Source organism: Saimiri boliviensis, chromosome 4 (genome assembly GCF_048565385.1).
Source record: "Saimiri boliviensis isolate mSaiBol1 chromosome 4, mSaiBol1.pri, whole genome shotgun sequence".
NCBI lineage: Eukaryota > Metazoa > Chordata > Mammalia > Primates > Cebidae > Saimiri > Saimiri boliviensis.
In genome coordinates this window covers 132510058-132527489 of record NC_133452.1, presented here as the reverse complement: position 1 = coordinate 132527489, position 17432 = coordinate 132510058, and the positions used below count along the sequence as shown (strand labels likewise).

General features: G+C 40.2%; 2 protein-coding genes across 6 annotated transcripts in view; both read right to left on the bottom strand.

Moving 5' to 3' along the window:
• The window catches only part of LOC101040877 (class I histocompatibility antigen, B alpha chain-like), a 361503-nt gene that overhangs the window by 87020 nt on the left and 257051 nt on the right, over positions 1 to 17432 (bottom strand). The window lies entirely within an intron of this gene.
• Positions 1 to 17432, bottom strand: part of LOC101050865 (patr class I histocompatibility antigen, A-126 alpha chain-like) — a 99836-nt gene that overhangs the window by 31693 nt on the left and 50711 nt on the right. The window lies entirely within an intron of this gene.

Below are 17432 nucleotides of genomic sequence, written 5' to 3'. Positions count from 1 at the left end.
AAGTGCAGTGGTGTGAGCATGGCCCTGGGGCAGGGTTGTCTGGGTGCAAACCCAGCTCCACTCCTACTTGTGTGTGACCTTTGCTCCTATTTTTCATAATCTATAAAAGAGAAAATAACAGGTACAACCTGATGTGTAGTCAGAACAAAATGAATTAGTATTTTTAAAGTGCTAAGACCACTAATTGACACATAGCACAATAAAAGTGTAAAATATTGTCACTGTTGTCATTCCTTTAGGTCCTTTTTCTTGAGCTCTTCCTTTGGGTTCCCATGAAAATTTACCCTGTTGGAAGCTGATGTCAGCAAGAGACCTCCACATGGGAAATGCTGGCTCAGGGCAGGGCCTTCCCTTTAATAAAGGGAAAAACTGGTGGTGGACCAGTAGCTAGTGAGTCAGAGACCATTTTACTTTAAAAAAAAATCACCTACCTAAGATTAACTCCATTTTGATAAGAACATGCATCTCACAGATAAGTCCAATGTCATTTGTGAGGAGACTGCTTGGATTTATTTGTGTAGAACTTACTCTAATGCCTTTCACAGAGCCTTGCAACAAGTTTCAAATCCCTGGTTTTCATTTCACACCATCTGCCTCATGGAGTGAAGGTGATGAGAAGTGTCTTCATACTGCACTCCCACATTTGTCTATCAGAGTCATAGCTATATATTACATATGTGGGTATTTTTCCTAGAAGTTTGAGCATATAGACATATATTTTAATCTGGAATAGATATTATCTAACATTTTTGTTTTTATTACCTCTAAGTTACACATGTTTAAGTAAGTGGTCACTACTGATACCTATGCATTTTCTTTCTTGGTGACACAGATAAAAATTGTACACTGTATTTGGCTTTCAGCAATTACTAATTAGATAATTTGGATCATCCCTCCCATTGAGTACTACTGAACAAGTGGGGAAAGAGTACATATTTGAAAAATCTGATTGAAGGTATGGATGGTCTAAACAAGCAGTGAAGATTTGGCAGGCCAGGAACCAGAAGGCAGAAATCTAGAAGGGCAAATGGAGCTGTGGGGCTGCTTTTGTCTTGGGTGATGTTTGCTGGTCTGGGCAGTGTCTGAGACCCTCGAGGGATGGGGGGATAAAGGCTACATTTAAACGCTGCAGAGTACATATGTGACACCATAAATCCCTGGGTTTAGGATGGGTTCCAAAGGGCTGACCTGCAAGAGTAACCCAGTCAGTTCTCAGGAGTGACAGCTCAACTTTTGTTTGCTTGGTCCAGCAGTTTTCACTGCTCTTATTAAACATTGTAATTGAGGATCTTCCCAGTGTTGTAAAGGAAGAAAAGAAATACACATGAAAAGGTTTGAAAAGAAGGTGCAAAACTCTTATAATTTGCAAATGGTAATATGCTGAATGCAGAAAATACAAATGATTAGAACATTCTTGAAGTTAGTAAGATAGATTTGCATGGTGGGTAGAAAAAGTTATAGAGCTGTTTTGCAAAGATGGAAAATGAAATTTTAAAAAATTGATACTGCATAAGTGCATACATATAAACTTCTAAAACTAAACCTAATGAATTCTGTACAAGGTATCAATTGAGTTACTTAAAAAACCCTACTGAGTAATTGTAGAAGAGTGTAATTAAGGAAAACAATGAATTAACTGAAGAGATTTACCAAGATCCTGGCTTGGATGATTCAATATTATAATGACATTAATTTCCTACAATGCTCTAAGAACTCAAATACGTTTCAATCAAATGTTTATCAAACATTTTTGTGACAGCAAGCTGATTTAAAACCTTATATCAAAATATGAAAGACAAAAACCAGCTACAACACTCTAAGAATAAGCAGAGAGAATTTCCTTAGCAGAGATTAAAACTTAATGTTAGAGTTATTTTAATTAAGAGAGTCGGGGTGTTGAGACAGGGGCAGTAAACTAGATCTTTAGAACAGAATAGAAAGCCCTGAACGTGTGTAAAACAGAGGTAGCATCATACATCAGATCACTGGATAAAGTATTTAGTAAATAATTTAAGAACAATTGGTTATCTATATGGAAAAATGCAGTTGAACTAATCTCTTGGAAAATGTTCCTCTGCGAAAGGCCTGTAGAAAAAATATACCTAAAACAGAATTGTAGGGTCTTTTCTCAAACGCACCAGCCTTCTGCTCATTTGAGGACCTCTGACATATCAACTGGCTTTGGTGTAGCTAATGGGTAAGAATTTCTGAATATCCAGGACTCAAGATTGGTGACTATTCAGCAAACCTAGCAGTTTTTATACCTGTACATATCAAGTGGCACCTTCACGCCTCATTGAAGGGTCATCCTTTCAGCCCTTCAAGGAATGTGGTTAGGAGATGGCTAAGCAGGTTGCACATAGTGGATACGTTCCCACTTTCCCATCTCTCTGAGCTGCGTTCAGACATCTTCCTTTGCAGCATGCCTGTGATATGATTCTGTTGATATAGGCTAATGGTTTTCACAAACTGCTGCATACAAAAAAATCTGGAGAGATGATTTAATAAAATCAGGGCTGCAGCCTGTTAAACCAGAATAATATCTGGGCCTCTGTAGTTTTGCTACAATTCCCAGATGATTTTGATACACACCAAATATTGAGAACCGCTGCTGTTAGCCACTACTTTCTAACTTAGCTGCTGATTGGACTCAAACCTGGGGAGTTTTATGAACAAGGATCCTACTTTTCTGAATTAGATTTAATTGGTTTTACTTGTTGATCTAGACCTGGGGCTATTTACAATCTCCCACATGGTTTAAAGTACAGACAAATTTGAGAAACACTGTGTTGGGCTGCAGTTGAATTTGGATTTTAACGAGCTAACCTGGCTGACTATTAACATCACTCTTAGGTGTTCTCAACAGTACCTTTAATCTGAGATACTGAGTGAGGATGCCATATTAATGAATCCAGGTCAATCATGTCTCATTTCTTCCTGTGTCAGTACTAAAGCCAGGGGGAGAAATCCCTCCATCACTGCTCCTCCATCCATTTCTCCATGGAGAGACTCCCATTTAGCCGATACCAAATAAAAGCCAGACAGGAAGGTTGCCTGTGGAGGTTGGGCAGAACATACAACACAGTGTCCAGGAAACAGAGCAGGAAGAGAGTGTTTGGATTCGGAGGGCACAGGGAAGATACCAGCAGACCTGCCCTCTCCATTGCATTCAAAATTACACTGGATTTCCTAGCAAGTGAAATCAGGCAAGAGAATATATAAACTACATAAATTAGTAGAAGCTTTAAGCAAAGTCATTGAATTAAAATGATACAAAAATTATTTACATTTATACATGCCACAACCAACACTGAAATTCAACAAAGAAAGAGATACTATGAACACTGGCACAATACTTCAAGTATTAACAACACTGCTGTCCACCTCCCTTCTGCAGTGATGGAATGCCTTTATCTGTGCTGTTCATAACGGCAGTCACTGGCCACCCATGAATTCTGAGTACTTGAAATGTGGCTAGTACAGGTAAGAAAATGGAGAAACTGGCTTCTAACCTTTATATAATTTTGATTGATTTAGGTGTAAATAGTGCCGTCTGAACAAGGCAGCTTAACGAAAACAAATGCAGCATCTGCTGTCTCTGTCTTTTGTTCAGCCATCCACCATGTGAATGATAGCTTCATTGTTACTAACTTTGGAAAGATCTGGAAAGATCCCATTTCAAAGAAAAATAGAATTCCAGCTTTTTCAGAGATGAGACTTTCTTGAACTCCGCAGCTACAGAATACCTGAACCACACAAAAGGACCCTGTTTATCTCTGTTCTCTCTGGGTATAGAAAAATATGCCAAATTCTTATTTGTGCATTAAATAAAGGGGTTTTCAATAAGAAATTTTGCTGTAAGGTGAGAAATTTATTCTAAATATAGTTCTCTAAATTCAAAGGTTTTATCCATGCTGCTTATAATTATTAGTTTGGTTACTATAGTATAAATATTTTTTAAATTATCTGAAATTTAAAAATACAGCAATATAATTATATGCTGTGTGGGAAAAAAGAAAAAACAAGGTAATCCCGTATTAGCTTGGTAAATTATTACAATATAAGCATGCTGTACAATGTACCAAGTTTAATGTAAAAGATGTTAGACACCTCACACAGCCCATTAAATTAATCGGAAACATTTCACTGTGGATGTGGAAGGGCAGATGAACAGAATTTTAAACACACTGCATGTGTGCAGAGGTTCAGGACATTGAATTTAGCATCACTTTTATATGTTTTTCTGTTTATTCACAGAGACTTTAGCACTTACTATGTATCAGGCACCACACATGGGTGACTTAAACAATGGAAATTGCCGGACGTGGTGGTTCAAGCCTGTAATCCCAGCACTTTGGGAGGCTGAGGCCGGTGGATCATGAAGTCAAGATACAGAGACTATCCTGGCCAAGATGGTGTAACCCCCGTCTCTACTAAAAATACAAAATAAACTGAGTGTGATGGTGCATGCCTGTAGTCCCAGCTACTCAGGAGGCTGAGGCAGGAGAATTGCTTGAACCTGGGAGGCGGAGGTTGCAGTGAGCCAAGATCTCACTGTTGCACTCCAGCCTGAGCAACAGAGTGAATTCTATCTCAAAACAAAAACAAACAAACATAACAGAAATGTGTTGTGTCACAGTTCTGGAGGCTGGAAGTCCAAGATCATGGTGGTGGCAGTGCACATTTCTTCTGTGTCTTCTTTCCTTGGCCTGTAGATGTCTTCTCCCTAGGTCTTCACATGCCCATTCCTCTATATCTGTCTGTGTCTTAATCTCTTTTTATGAGGACATCAGTCACATTGAATTAGAGCACACTCATATGACCTCATCTTACCTAAATGACCTCCTTAAAGACCTCTCCAAATGCAGTCACTTTCTCAGTTACTGGGAGTTAGGACATCAACACGCCCATTTGAGGGGATGCAGTTTAGTCCGTAACAGTCTGAATCATCCTTGAGATTCCATTTTCTAAAGAAAAAAATAGAATAAATCTCTTTAGCATGACTCTGGTGGGTGAAGGGAGAGCTCTTGGTCTAGGGTTTAGTCTTTACAATGACCCATTCTGTTTGGGAAGCAGGTTTAGCTCCGGTTAGGCAGGAGTGTGATCCTCCTCCCCATTCAAAATGTCAAAGTAGAGCAGGTTCTTGTTCAGGGTGCAGTGAGTGAGAGAAGGGAAAGTGACAGAGAGCATTCTTTCACCATTTTGTGGCATGCATGTGGCCAAGTCTCTGGTGTTTCAAATAATTGAAACTGAGACCTAGATCCACTTATCTGTAAAATAGAATTGTGGAGAAGGGAAGCATATCATTCCCACCACTGAAGAGATCCCTAAAGCGAGATTTGTGAGCCCCTAATTTACCAAAAATGACACAAACTTTCATCAAAATACAGGGAAATTGTGGCTGGAGATGGGGCTTTATTTAGAGTTTTGACCACACCTACTTTCTAAGACATGGTCCTTCCCCAGGATACTATATGTTAGGAACAAACAGTTCCTCTTAAAAAGTTTTACTTCTTTGTTCTTTGGAAGGAGATGAGGGAAGAAGATGAGAAAAGGAGATGTTCTTTCTTCTCCAAAGCAACTTCCTTATCCTTGTACCTCCTCGCCTCTAGTTACTTAATCACTGCTTGGTCAACAACTCTTTCCAGCAGGCCTAATCTGTAGAAAAATATGCCTCTCCAGTTACTACCTTGTTCCTTATTTTGCAAGTAATCTTTCTTACCTTTGCTGTTCCTGGAAATGCCTGGACATGTCTCCCCACCCCACACATTTGTAACTGACCCACACCTCCTTTACTTGGAAATTGCTAAACATTAGCCAATTGTGTTCCAACCCCAGCCAATGGGGGAAGGACACAGAGTAGGGACTGTGACAGGGATAAAAAACTCTTTCTCTCCTTTGTTTGGTGTGTTCTGGCAGTCACCAAGAACGTGAGTGACACCCTTCTGCAGAAGTAAATTTCCTTTGCTGAGCAATCCTTCATTTAAGTGTTCATTTTCTGTGTGACTCTGAGCAATTGTTTCCAAGATATAGAGTCACAGGACTTAGACTTGTGTGGTAAGGCATGATGGTATTCCACCTTTCTAACAGATAGGATGTGTTGGATTGTGTGTATTTTCCCAAGAGGGCTGCAAAAATATCTTCCATCATACTTGGTTTTCTTTAGTCTGACCCACCACTCCCTCATCAAGAGGTAAGGTCTCTCCACCCCCTTAAAAATGAGCAGATCTGGTACCTGCATTAGCCAATAAAATATGGCAGAAGCCTGGTTGTGTCAGTTCTGCAAAGTGCTATTAACCATCCTGCCTGCATCTGTTTCCTTCCACTTCAATCCCTGAACCATGTAACACTCCCATGCCATCATCTGAGCTCAGTCAACACATAGAATTCTATGAAAGATCATAAGAAATCCTTAGTTATGTCTTATGTTTAAGTATTTAATCCATCTGGAGTTAATTTTAGTGTGTCAGGAAGGGGTCTAATTTCTGCTTTCTGCACATGGCTAGCCAGTTTTCCCAACACCATTTGTTAAACAGGGAATCCTTTCCCCATTGCTTGTTTTTGTCAGGTTTGTCAAAAATCAGATGGTTGTAGACATGTTGTGTTTCCTCTGAGGCCTCTGTTCTGTTCCATTGGTCTATATCTCTGTTTTGGTACAAGTACCATGCTGTTTTGATTACTGTAGCCTTGTAATATAGTTTGAAGTCTGGTAGTGTGATGCCTCATGCTTTCTTCTTTTTGCTTAGAATTGACTTGGCTACGTGGGCTCTCTTTTGGTTCCATATGAAGTTTAAGGTATTTTTTTCCAGTTCTGTGAAGAAGGTCATTGGTAGCTTGATGGGAATAGCATTGAATCTGTAAATTACTTTGGGCAGTATGGCTATTTTCATGATATTGATTCTTCCTAGCCATGAACATGGAATGTTTCTCCATCTGTTTGTGTCCTCTCTTATTTCATTGAACAGTGGCTTGTAGTTCTCCTTGAAGAGGTCCTTTACGTTCCTTGTTAGGTGTATTCCTAGGTATTTTGTTCTCTTTGTAGCAATTGTGAATGGCAGTTCATTCTTGATTTGGCTCTCTTTAAGTCTGTTACTGTTATATAGGAATGCTTGTGATTTTTGCACCTTGATTTTGTATCCTGAGAGTTTGCCAAAGTTGTTTATCAGTTTCAGGAGATTTTGGGCTGAGACAATGGGGTCTTCTAGACATACAATCATGTCATCTGCAAATAGAAACAATTTGATTTCCTCCTTTTCTATTTGAATACCCTTTATTTCTTTTTCTTGCCTGATTGCTCTGGCTAGAACTTCCAGTACTATTTTGAATAGGAGTGGTGAGAGAGGGCATCCTTGTCTAGTTCCAGATTTCAAAGGGAATGCTTCCAGTTTTTGCCCATTCAGTATGCTATTGGCTGTTGGTTTGTCGTAAATAACTTTTATGATTTTGAGATACATTCAGTCAATACCTAGTTTATTGAGAGTTTTCATCATAAAGGGCTGTTGAATTTTGTCAAAGGCCTTCTCTGCATCAATTGAGATAAAAACCCTAGAAGAAAATCTAGGCAAAACCGTTCAGGACATAGGCATAGGCAAGGACTTCATGAACAAAACACCAAAAGCATTGGCAACAAAAGCCAAAATAGACAAATGGGACCTAATCAAACTCCACAGCTTCTGCACAGCAAAAGAAACAGTCATTAGAGTGAATCGGCAATCAACAGAATGGGAAAAAATTTTTGCAGTCTACGCATCTGACAAGGGGCTGATATCCAGAATTTACAAAGAGCTAAAACAGATCTATAAGAAAAAAACAAACAAGCCCATTCAAAAGTGGGCAAAGGATATGAACAGATACTTTACAAAAGAAGACATACAGGAGGTCAACAAACATATGAAAAAATGCTCATCATCACTGGTCATTAGAGAAATGCAAGTCAAAACTACATTGAGATACCATCTCACGCCAGTTCAAATGGCAATCATTAAAAAATCTGGAGACAACAGATGCTAGAGAGGATGTGGAGAAATAGGAACACTTTTACACTGTTGGTGGAAGTGTAAATTAGTTCAACCATTGTGGAAGACAGTGTGGCGATTCCTAAGGACCTAGAAATAAAATTCCATTTGACCCAGCAATCCCATTACTGGATATATATCCAAAGGATTATAAATCATTCTACTGTAAGGACACATGCACACAAATGTTCATAGCAGCACTGTTTACAATAGCAAAGAACTGGAACCAACCCAAATGCCCATCGATGATAGACTGGACAGGAAAAATGTGGCACATATACACCATGGAATATTATGCAGCCACCAAAAACGATGAGTTCATGTCCTTTGTAGGGACATGGATGAACCTGGAAACCATCATTCTCAGCAAACTGACACAAGAGCAGAAAATCAAACACTGCATATTCTCACGCATAGGCAGGTGTTGAACATGAGAACATGTGGACACAGGGAGGGAAGCACTACACACTGGGATCTGTTGGGGGGAAATGGGGGAGGGATGGGGGTGGGGAGGTGGGGAGAGATAGCATGGGGAGAAATGTCAGATATCGGTTAAGGGGAGGAATGCAGCAAATCACCCTGTGATTTGCTGTGTGTACCTTTGCAACAATTTTGCATGTCCTTCGCATGTACCCCAAAACATAAAATGCAATTAAAAAAAAAGAAGACACTCAAAAAAAAGAAGAAAAACTGTTTTCTAGAAAAAATGGCAGTCAGTAAACATTAAATGTTACAAATCTCAGTCTTACAAAGTATCATTGTCAAGAATTTTCACACCTGTAATCCTAGTACTTTGGGAGGCTGAGGTGGGAGGATGACTTGAGCCCAGGAGTTCAAGGCCAGCCTGAATAGAGATAGTGAGACCCTATCTCTATGAAAAAAATAGAATAAAATAAATTAGTTGGGTTTGTGGCACATGCTTGTTGCCCCAGCTACTCAAGAGGCTGAGGTGGGAAGATAGCTGGAGCTTTGGGAGGTCAAGGCTGCATTCAGCTGTGATTGCCACTCCAGCCTGGGTGACAGAGAGAGACCCTGTCTCAAAAAAAAAAAAAAAAAAAGTAAATATCAGCATAAATAATAAATATTGTGTTTCTCTATCATCCTCTTGTGCTTTATGCTAAAAAAATTGCCTATTCAAGCTAATAAAAATTATTCATACTAAAAAAAAAGAAATTCTTAGTTATTATTTTCATGAATATCCTTTTTTATCCTTTCAATTTCAACTTCTATGTGTCCCTATATACAAAATGGGTATCTTGTATCTAGGATATGGTTAGATTCTGGGAGTCATGGATAAACACATCCATTCTAGTGAGAATATATGAGAACACATCTCGTCTTTACATTGAGGATCTCTCCAGTACCAAGGAGTAAATGCAGAGAGAAACATGAAAGTAATGTCACTAGGTTATAAGATTTTCAGAAACATAACCCTTAAAAGCAGGAAGAAAACATATCATACTCGCAAAGTCCTGGGCGAAAATCCCTTTTTACTTTAGTAATGAGTACAGAATAATTATTTCTCATCATTTCTAGAAAATTAGGTGAAAATGTGCTCCCTCAGTATCATAAGTTTCTTATGGTAATAAGAAACTTAAATTCAGCTTGTGATTATACATCAGATTGGAACCACAACCTTTGTTCTAAGTAAAAGTGGAAAGAAATGGGACATCTCCATTTTTGAGTGGTGACCATAGGACCCAAAGTGGTTTGTAAATGACCCTTTATCATATACACTTGTCAATTTTCAATGGTTTTACTCAATTCTTAGAAAACCTAGATAATTCATAATCTTGAAAAAAATTCATATCCTGATACTAGGCAAGGTAATATGTGTGTTCTAATTTGTTAAGCAGCTGTAACAAAGTACCACACAGTGGGTGACTTAAAAAACAGGCATTGCTGGGCACAGTGGCTCATGCCTGTAATCCCAGCACTTTGGGAGGCAGAGGCAGGTGGATCATGAGGTCCAGAGATCGAGACCATTCTGACCAACATGGTGTAATCCAATCTCTACTAAAAATACAAAAATTAGCTGAGCATGGTGGTGTACAACTGTATTCCCAGCTACTCAGGAGGCTGAGGCAGGAGAATTGCTTGTACCCAGGAGGCAGACATTACAGTGAGGCAAAGTCACACCATTGGACTCTATCCTGGGTGACACAACTAGACTCTGTCTCAAAACAAAAACAAACAAACAAAACAGAAATGTGTTGTGTCACAGTTAGGGAGGCTGGAAGTCCAAGATCATGGTGTTGGTAGTGCACATTTCTTCTGCATCTTCTTTCCTTGGCTTGTAGATGTCTTCTCCCTAGGTCTCCACCTGGTCATTCCTCTGTGTCTGTCTGTGTCCTAATCTTCTCTTTTTATGAGGACACCAGTCACATTGAATTAGGGCACACTCATATGACCTCATTTTACCTTAATGACCTTCTTAAAGACCTCTCCAAGTGCAGTCACTTTCTCAGGTAATGAAGGTTAGAACATCAACATGTCAATTTGAGGAGATACAATTCCGCCCATAACTGCCTGCATTATCTTTCAGATTGCATTTTCTAAAGAATAAAATTGCATAAATTTATGGGTCAAATAGTATTTCTATTTCTAGATCCTTGAGGAATCACCACAGTGTCTTCCACAATGGTTAGATTAATTTGCCATCGCACCAACTGGGTATATACCCAAAGGATTATAAATCATTCCATTATAAAGATGCATGTACATGTATGTTTATTGCTGCACTGTTCACACTGTCAAAAACTTGATATTAACCCAAATGTCCATCAATGGTAGAATGGAGAAAGACCATTCAGGACATAGGTGTAGTCAAGGACTTTATGACCAAAACACCAAAAGCATTGGTAACAAAAGCCAAAATAGACAAATGGGGCCTAATCAAACTCTACAGCTTCTGCATGGCAAAAGAAACAGTCATTAGAGTGAATCAGCAACCAACAGAATGGGAAAAAATTTTTGCAGTCTACCCATCTGACAAGGGGCTTATATCCAGAATTTACAAAGAACTAAAACAGATCTACAAGAAAAAAAAAGCCCATTCAAAAGTGGGTAATGGATATGAACAGACACTTCACAAAAGAAGACATACTGGAGGCCAACAAACATATGAAAAAATGCTCATCATCACTGGTCATTAGAGAAATGCAAATCAAAACTACATTGAGATACCATCTCATGCCAGTTCAATTGGCGATCATTAAAAAATCTGGAGACAACAGATGCTGGAGAGGATGTGGAGAAATAGGAACACTTTTACACTGTTGATGGGAGTGTAAATTAGTTCAACCATTGTGGAAGACAGTGTGGCAATTCCTCAAGGACCTAGAAAAAGAATTTCCATTTGACCCAGTAATCCCATTACTGGATATATATCCAAAGGATTATAAATAGTTCTACTATAAGGACATACACACACGAATGTTCATTGCAGCACAGTTTACAATAGCAAAGACCTGGAACCAACCCAAATGCCCATCAATGATAGACTGGACAGGGAAAATGTGGCACATATACAACATGGAATATTATGCAGCCATCAAAAACGATGAGTTCACGTCCTTTGTAGGGACATGGATGAACCTGGAAACCATCATTCTCAGCAAACTGAAACAAGAACAGAAAATCAAATACCGCATGTTCTCACTCACAGATGGATGTTGAACAATGCGAACACATGGGCACAGAGAGCATCACACACTGGAATCTACTGAGGGGAAATAGGGGAGGGATAGGGGGTGGGGAGTTGGGGAGAGATAGCATGGGGAGAAATGCCTGATATAGGTGAAGAGGAAGAAGGCAGCAAATAATGCTGCCATGTGTGTACCTATGCAACAACCTTGCATGTTCTTCACATGTACCCTCAAACCTAAAATGCAATTAAAAAAAAGAATCGGTAAAGAAAATGTGGCACATATGCACAATTGTAATACTATCCAGCCATAAAAAAAGATGAGTTCGTGTTCTTTGCAGGAACATGGGTGAAACTGAAAACCATCATTCTCAGCAAACTGACACAAGAACAGAAAACCAAACACCACACGTTCTCATTCATAAGTAGGTGTTGAACAATGAGAACACATGGACACAGGGAGGCAAACATCACACACTGAGGCCTGGGGGGAGGGGGCTAGGGGAGAAATAATAGGGGGTGAGGGAATTGGGGAGGGATAGTATTAGGAAAAATACCTAATGTAGATGATGGGGCAATGGTTGCAGCAAACCACTACGATGGCACATGTATACCTATTTAACAAACCTGCATGATCTGCACACATACCCCAGAATTTAAAGTACAAAGTAAAAAACTGCCAAAAAAATTGGCTAACTTTCTTTGGCTTGACTGTGTCTCTAGATACTATGAAAATTTGTTCTTGCGATTAGAACAAAAAAAAAGGGGGCAGCCAAAGCTTGGTGTCACCCAGAATATGAGCCCTCCCTAAGTCTGGCTGGCTCAAGACCCAGTGCTGTGTCATTCCTGAAAGTCTTGCTCCATTCTAGTGACTCTGGCTCCAGCTTTTTAACTGGGTGTAGGATTACCTCCCAGGGGAAAAAAATTCTCCTGCTGGGCAGGCTTCTTTTCTTTACATTTGCAGGTCAGAAAAGTTGATGTAATGAAAAGAATACATTTGTCAAAGTTTTATGGTAAATATTTTTATATCCTTATTAATACCCCACATTGTGATCAATATGTTGGCTTTATTTTGTTGAAAGGGACATTACAATGAACCTTTTGAGTCAGAATTTCTCTGGCCTTTCCATGGGACAAAGTCCCTGCCATGGTGGGTGAGTGGGGAGCTCTTGGTGTAGGGTTTAGTGTTTAGCATGAACCATTCTGTTTGGGCAGCAGGTTTCGCTCTGAAAGCTTGAAGTTAGGCAGGAGTGTGATCCTCTCCCCATTCAAAAGGTCAAAGTAGAGCAGATTCTTTTTTAGAGTGCAGTGAGTGAGAGAAGGGAAAGTGACAGAGAGCATTCTTTCACCATTTTGTGGCACGCATACATCCAAGTCTCTGGTGTTTTAAATAATTAAAACTGAGACCTAGATCCACTTATCTGTAAAGTAGAACTGTAGAGGAGGGAAGCATATTATCCCTGCCACTGGAGAGATCCCTGAAGAGAGGTTTGTGAGCCCCCATTTTATCAAAACTGACACAAAATTTCATCAAAATGAAGTAAAATTGTGGCTCTAGGCGGGGCTTTATTTAGAGCTTCTACTCCAAACCTGCTTTCTAAGGCATAGAACTTCCCCAGAATACTGTATGTTAGGAACAAACGGTTTCTCTTAAAAAGTTTTACATCTTTGTTCTTTGGAAGGAGATGAGGGAAGAAGATCTTCTTTGTTCTCCAAAGCAACTTCCTGTCCTTGTACATCTTTGCCCCTAGTTACCTTAGTCACCTTAGTCATCTGCTTGGTCAATAACTCTTCCTGCCAGTCCCAATCTGTAGAAAAATATGCCTCTCCACTTACTTCCTTGACTCTGCAAGTAATCTTTCCCACCTTTGCTGTGCCCAGACATGCCTTGACATGCTTGGGCATGTCTCTCCCTGCCACATTTGTAACCGACCCCGACCTCCCTTATTTGGAAACTGCTAAACAATAGCCAATCGAGGTCAACTTAGATTGTGTGATCTAATCCCAGCCAATGGGGGAAAGGACATAGAAGTAGGGACTACATCAGGAATGAAAACCCCTTCTCTCCTTTGTTTAGTGTGCTCTCTCAGCTACCAAGAGTGAGAGTGGCACTATTCTGCAGAAGCAAATTTGCCTTGCTGAGAAATCCTTCATTTAAGTGTTCATTTTCTTTGTGACTTAGAGCAATTGTTTCCAACATAATCACAGGACTTAGATGTGAGCATTAAGGTGTAATGGTGTTCTTCCTTTCTGGCAGATAGGATGTAATGGATTGCATGTATTTTTCAAAGAGAACTGCAACAATATCTTCCATCCCACTTTGTTTTACTTAGCTTGACCCACCACTCCTTCTTCAAGAGGCAAGGTCTCTCCACCCCCTTAAATATGATGAGATCTGGTATCTGCATTAGCCAATAAAATATGGCAGAAGCGTGGTCGTGTCAGTTCTGAACACTGCTGTTAACCATCCTGTCTGCATCTATTTTTTTCCACTTCAATCCCTGAACCATGTAAAACTGCAATGTCATCATCTGAGCTCAGCCAACACACAGAATTCTATGAGAGATCATAAGAAATTCTTAGTTACTATTTCCATGAATATCCTTTTCTATCCTTCCAATTTCAACTTCTATGTGTCTTTAGATCCAAAGTGAGTATCTTGTAGCCAGGATATGTTTAGATTCTGTGAATCATGGATAGACACATCCATTCTAGTGAGAATACATGAGAACACATCTCATCGTTACTTAGATGCAGTAAGGATCTCTCCAGTACCAAGGGGTAAATGAAGAGAGAAACATGAAAGTGATGTCATTAGCTTATAGGGTTTTAAGAAACATGACCCTTAAAAGCAGGAAGAAAACACATCATACTTGCAAATCCCATGGTAAAAAACCTCTTTTTACCTTAGTAATGATCACAAAATAATTATTTTTCCTGATTTCTAAAATATTAGGAGAAAACTTGCTCCCTAAGCATCTCAAGAAACTTAAATACAGCTTGTGATTATATATCAGATTGGGACCACCAGCGGTGTTCTGAATAAAACTGAAAAGAAATGGGGACATTTCCAGTTTTGAGTGCTAATGCTGGGACCCAAAGTGGTTTGTAAATGACCCTTTATCATATACACTTGTCAATTTTCAGCAGATTCATTCAATTCTTAGAAAACCCAGATAATTCATAATCTTTAAGAAAATTCCATGTCCAGATACTAGACAGGGTAATATGTGTGTTTTAATTTGCTAGCTGTAACAAAGTACCACACACTGGGTGACTTAAACAACAGAAATTGCTAAGTGCAGTGGTTCATGCCTGTAATCCCAGCACTTTGGGAGGCGGAGGCCAACGAATCACGAGGTCAAGAGATGGAGACCATCCTAGCCAAGATGGTGAAACCCCATCTCTACTAAAAATACAAAATTAGCTGAGCTTGGTGGCACAGAACATAGGAGAAAGAAAAATACCTGAAGCCTGGCCTTTTCATGGCCCCTAAAAGGCTGAAATCTAAAAGTATCAAAAGTATTACAGAAGCATGGTTTTATATCTTAAATATCTATGCCATGCAAGGTGGCTCATGCCTATAATCCCAGCACTTTGGGAGGCTGAGGTGGGTGGATCACAAGATCAGGAATTTGAGACCAGCCTCACCAATATAGTGAAACCCCGTCTCTACTAATAATAACAACATTAGCTGAGTGTGGTGGCACACACCTGTGATCCCAGCAACTTGGGAGGCTGAGGCAGGAGAATCACTTTAATCTGGGAAGCAGAGGTTTCAATGAGCCAAGACCACACCGCTGCACTCCAAACTTGGTGACAAAGTGAGACTGTGTATAAAAAAAAAAAAAAAGAAAGAAAGAAAGAAAAAAGAAAGAAAGAAATAGGGAACCAGGGAAACAGGGAGTGCATGTGGCTACCACGATGTTTAAGAAGAAAGACATTTAGTTGACTGAGAAATGTTTACACAGAGAGAATAGAGAACTTAAAACAATTTAAACACACTAAAGTCTAATATATCAGTTGTAATTAAGTCGAATTTTAACTACAGAGCTCTAAAAAAATCCTTTCAAATCTCTTGTTACCAGATATTAGACAGGAGGAACAGTTAGGCCACAAAGTGGGTGGCCTTTGTTGTTTCCTGCTGAGGTAGCAAACTTGAGCCATAGAGCCATAGCAGAAGTGGTTTCTGGGTTTGTTTGTTTGTTTGTTTGTTTTTTGTTTTGTTTTTGTTTTTTTGTTTTTGAGATAGAGTCCTTTTCTGTTGCCCAGGCTGGAGTGCAGTGGCATGATCTTGGCTCACCAAAACCTCCACCCCCTGAGTTCAAGCAATTCTCCTGCCTCGGCCTCCTGAGTAGCTGGGGCTAAGAAGGCCAACTGTCACACCCAGCTAATTTTTGTGTTTTTAGTAGAAATGGGATTTCATCATGTTGGCCAGGATGGTGTCAATTATTCAACCTTGTCTTCAGACCATCTTGGTCTTTCAAAGAGCTGGGATTACAGGTGTCAGCCACCACACCCAACCAAGAAGTGTTTATCTACCAGAGTGTTTGAAGTCAGATTTTTTTTGCTCTTAATTTAGTCAAGGGAATTTGTTAAGGCTAGCCATGACACCGCTATGTGTCCTTTTAACACTTGATGTTTTTATTAATTGTTTAGAATAAGAGATCTCTGAAATCTTTAAATTAAAAGCACACAGTGAGGGGCTGGGAAGGTGGTCTTGTTATGTAAATGAATCCTCTCAGGTGGTCAAAATTTTATCTATTTCAACCTGCTGGGGGTTTTAGAGGTGCAACTTGATTTTCTGCCACTGTGGAGTTTCCAGTATAGCTCCTGGGTCAGGGAAAACTATCTGTCCCCCAGAGGCCTATACTTAAGACAGGGAGCTCCCTGGGCTTCTTGGTATAGGTGGAATGAAACAAATGGGCTAGAAAAAGAGAAAGGGAGGTTGAATTTCTCACTTAGAGCCAGACCCTGCAGCACAGCTTCCTAGGGTCTCAACCTCCCTGCCCTGGATGGCACTCCTCCCCTGATCCCCTCACCAGGGCACTGGCCCCACCACACAGCTGAGCTGGCCCAAGCCAAAGAGTTGCTGGAGCAGCAGCTGGAGTGGATCAGGCCCTGCTGGAGGAGTTGGGGGCCCAGGCCCTAGTGGTCAAGATCCAGAACCTGAAGGAACAAACAAGGAGGCACCAAGAGAGCCCGTGAGGAGACACCCAAGCTTCCCACCAGTGTCCGTGGCACCCCTCAGCACTGGAAATACTGTGCCCCTTCCCCCAGGAATGCCAGCATCAGAAATATCCCAGCTGCTCCCAGGCCACTGGGAAAATGGAAGAGACCAGAAAAGGCCAGAAGTTGGTAGTGTGGTGGTTAATACTGTGTCAACTTGGTTGGATTGAAGGATGCAAAGTATTGATCCTGGGCGTGTCTGTGAGGGTGTTGCCAAAGGAGATTAACATTTGAGTCAGTGGACTGGGAAAGGCAGACCCACCCTCAATCTGGGTGGGTGACATCTCATCAGCTGCCAGCATGGCCAGAATATAAAGCAGGCAGAAAAATGTGAAAAGCCTAGACTGGTTTAGCCTTCCAGCCAATATTTTTCTCTCATGCTGGATGCTTCCTGCCCTCAAACATCAAACTCCAAATTCTTCAGCTTTGGGACTTGGACTGGCTTCCTTGCTCCTCAGCTTGCCAACAACCTATTGTGGGATCTAGTGATCATGTGAGTTAATACTACTTAATAAATCCCCAGATAGATAGATAGATAGATA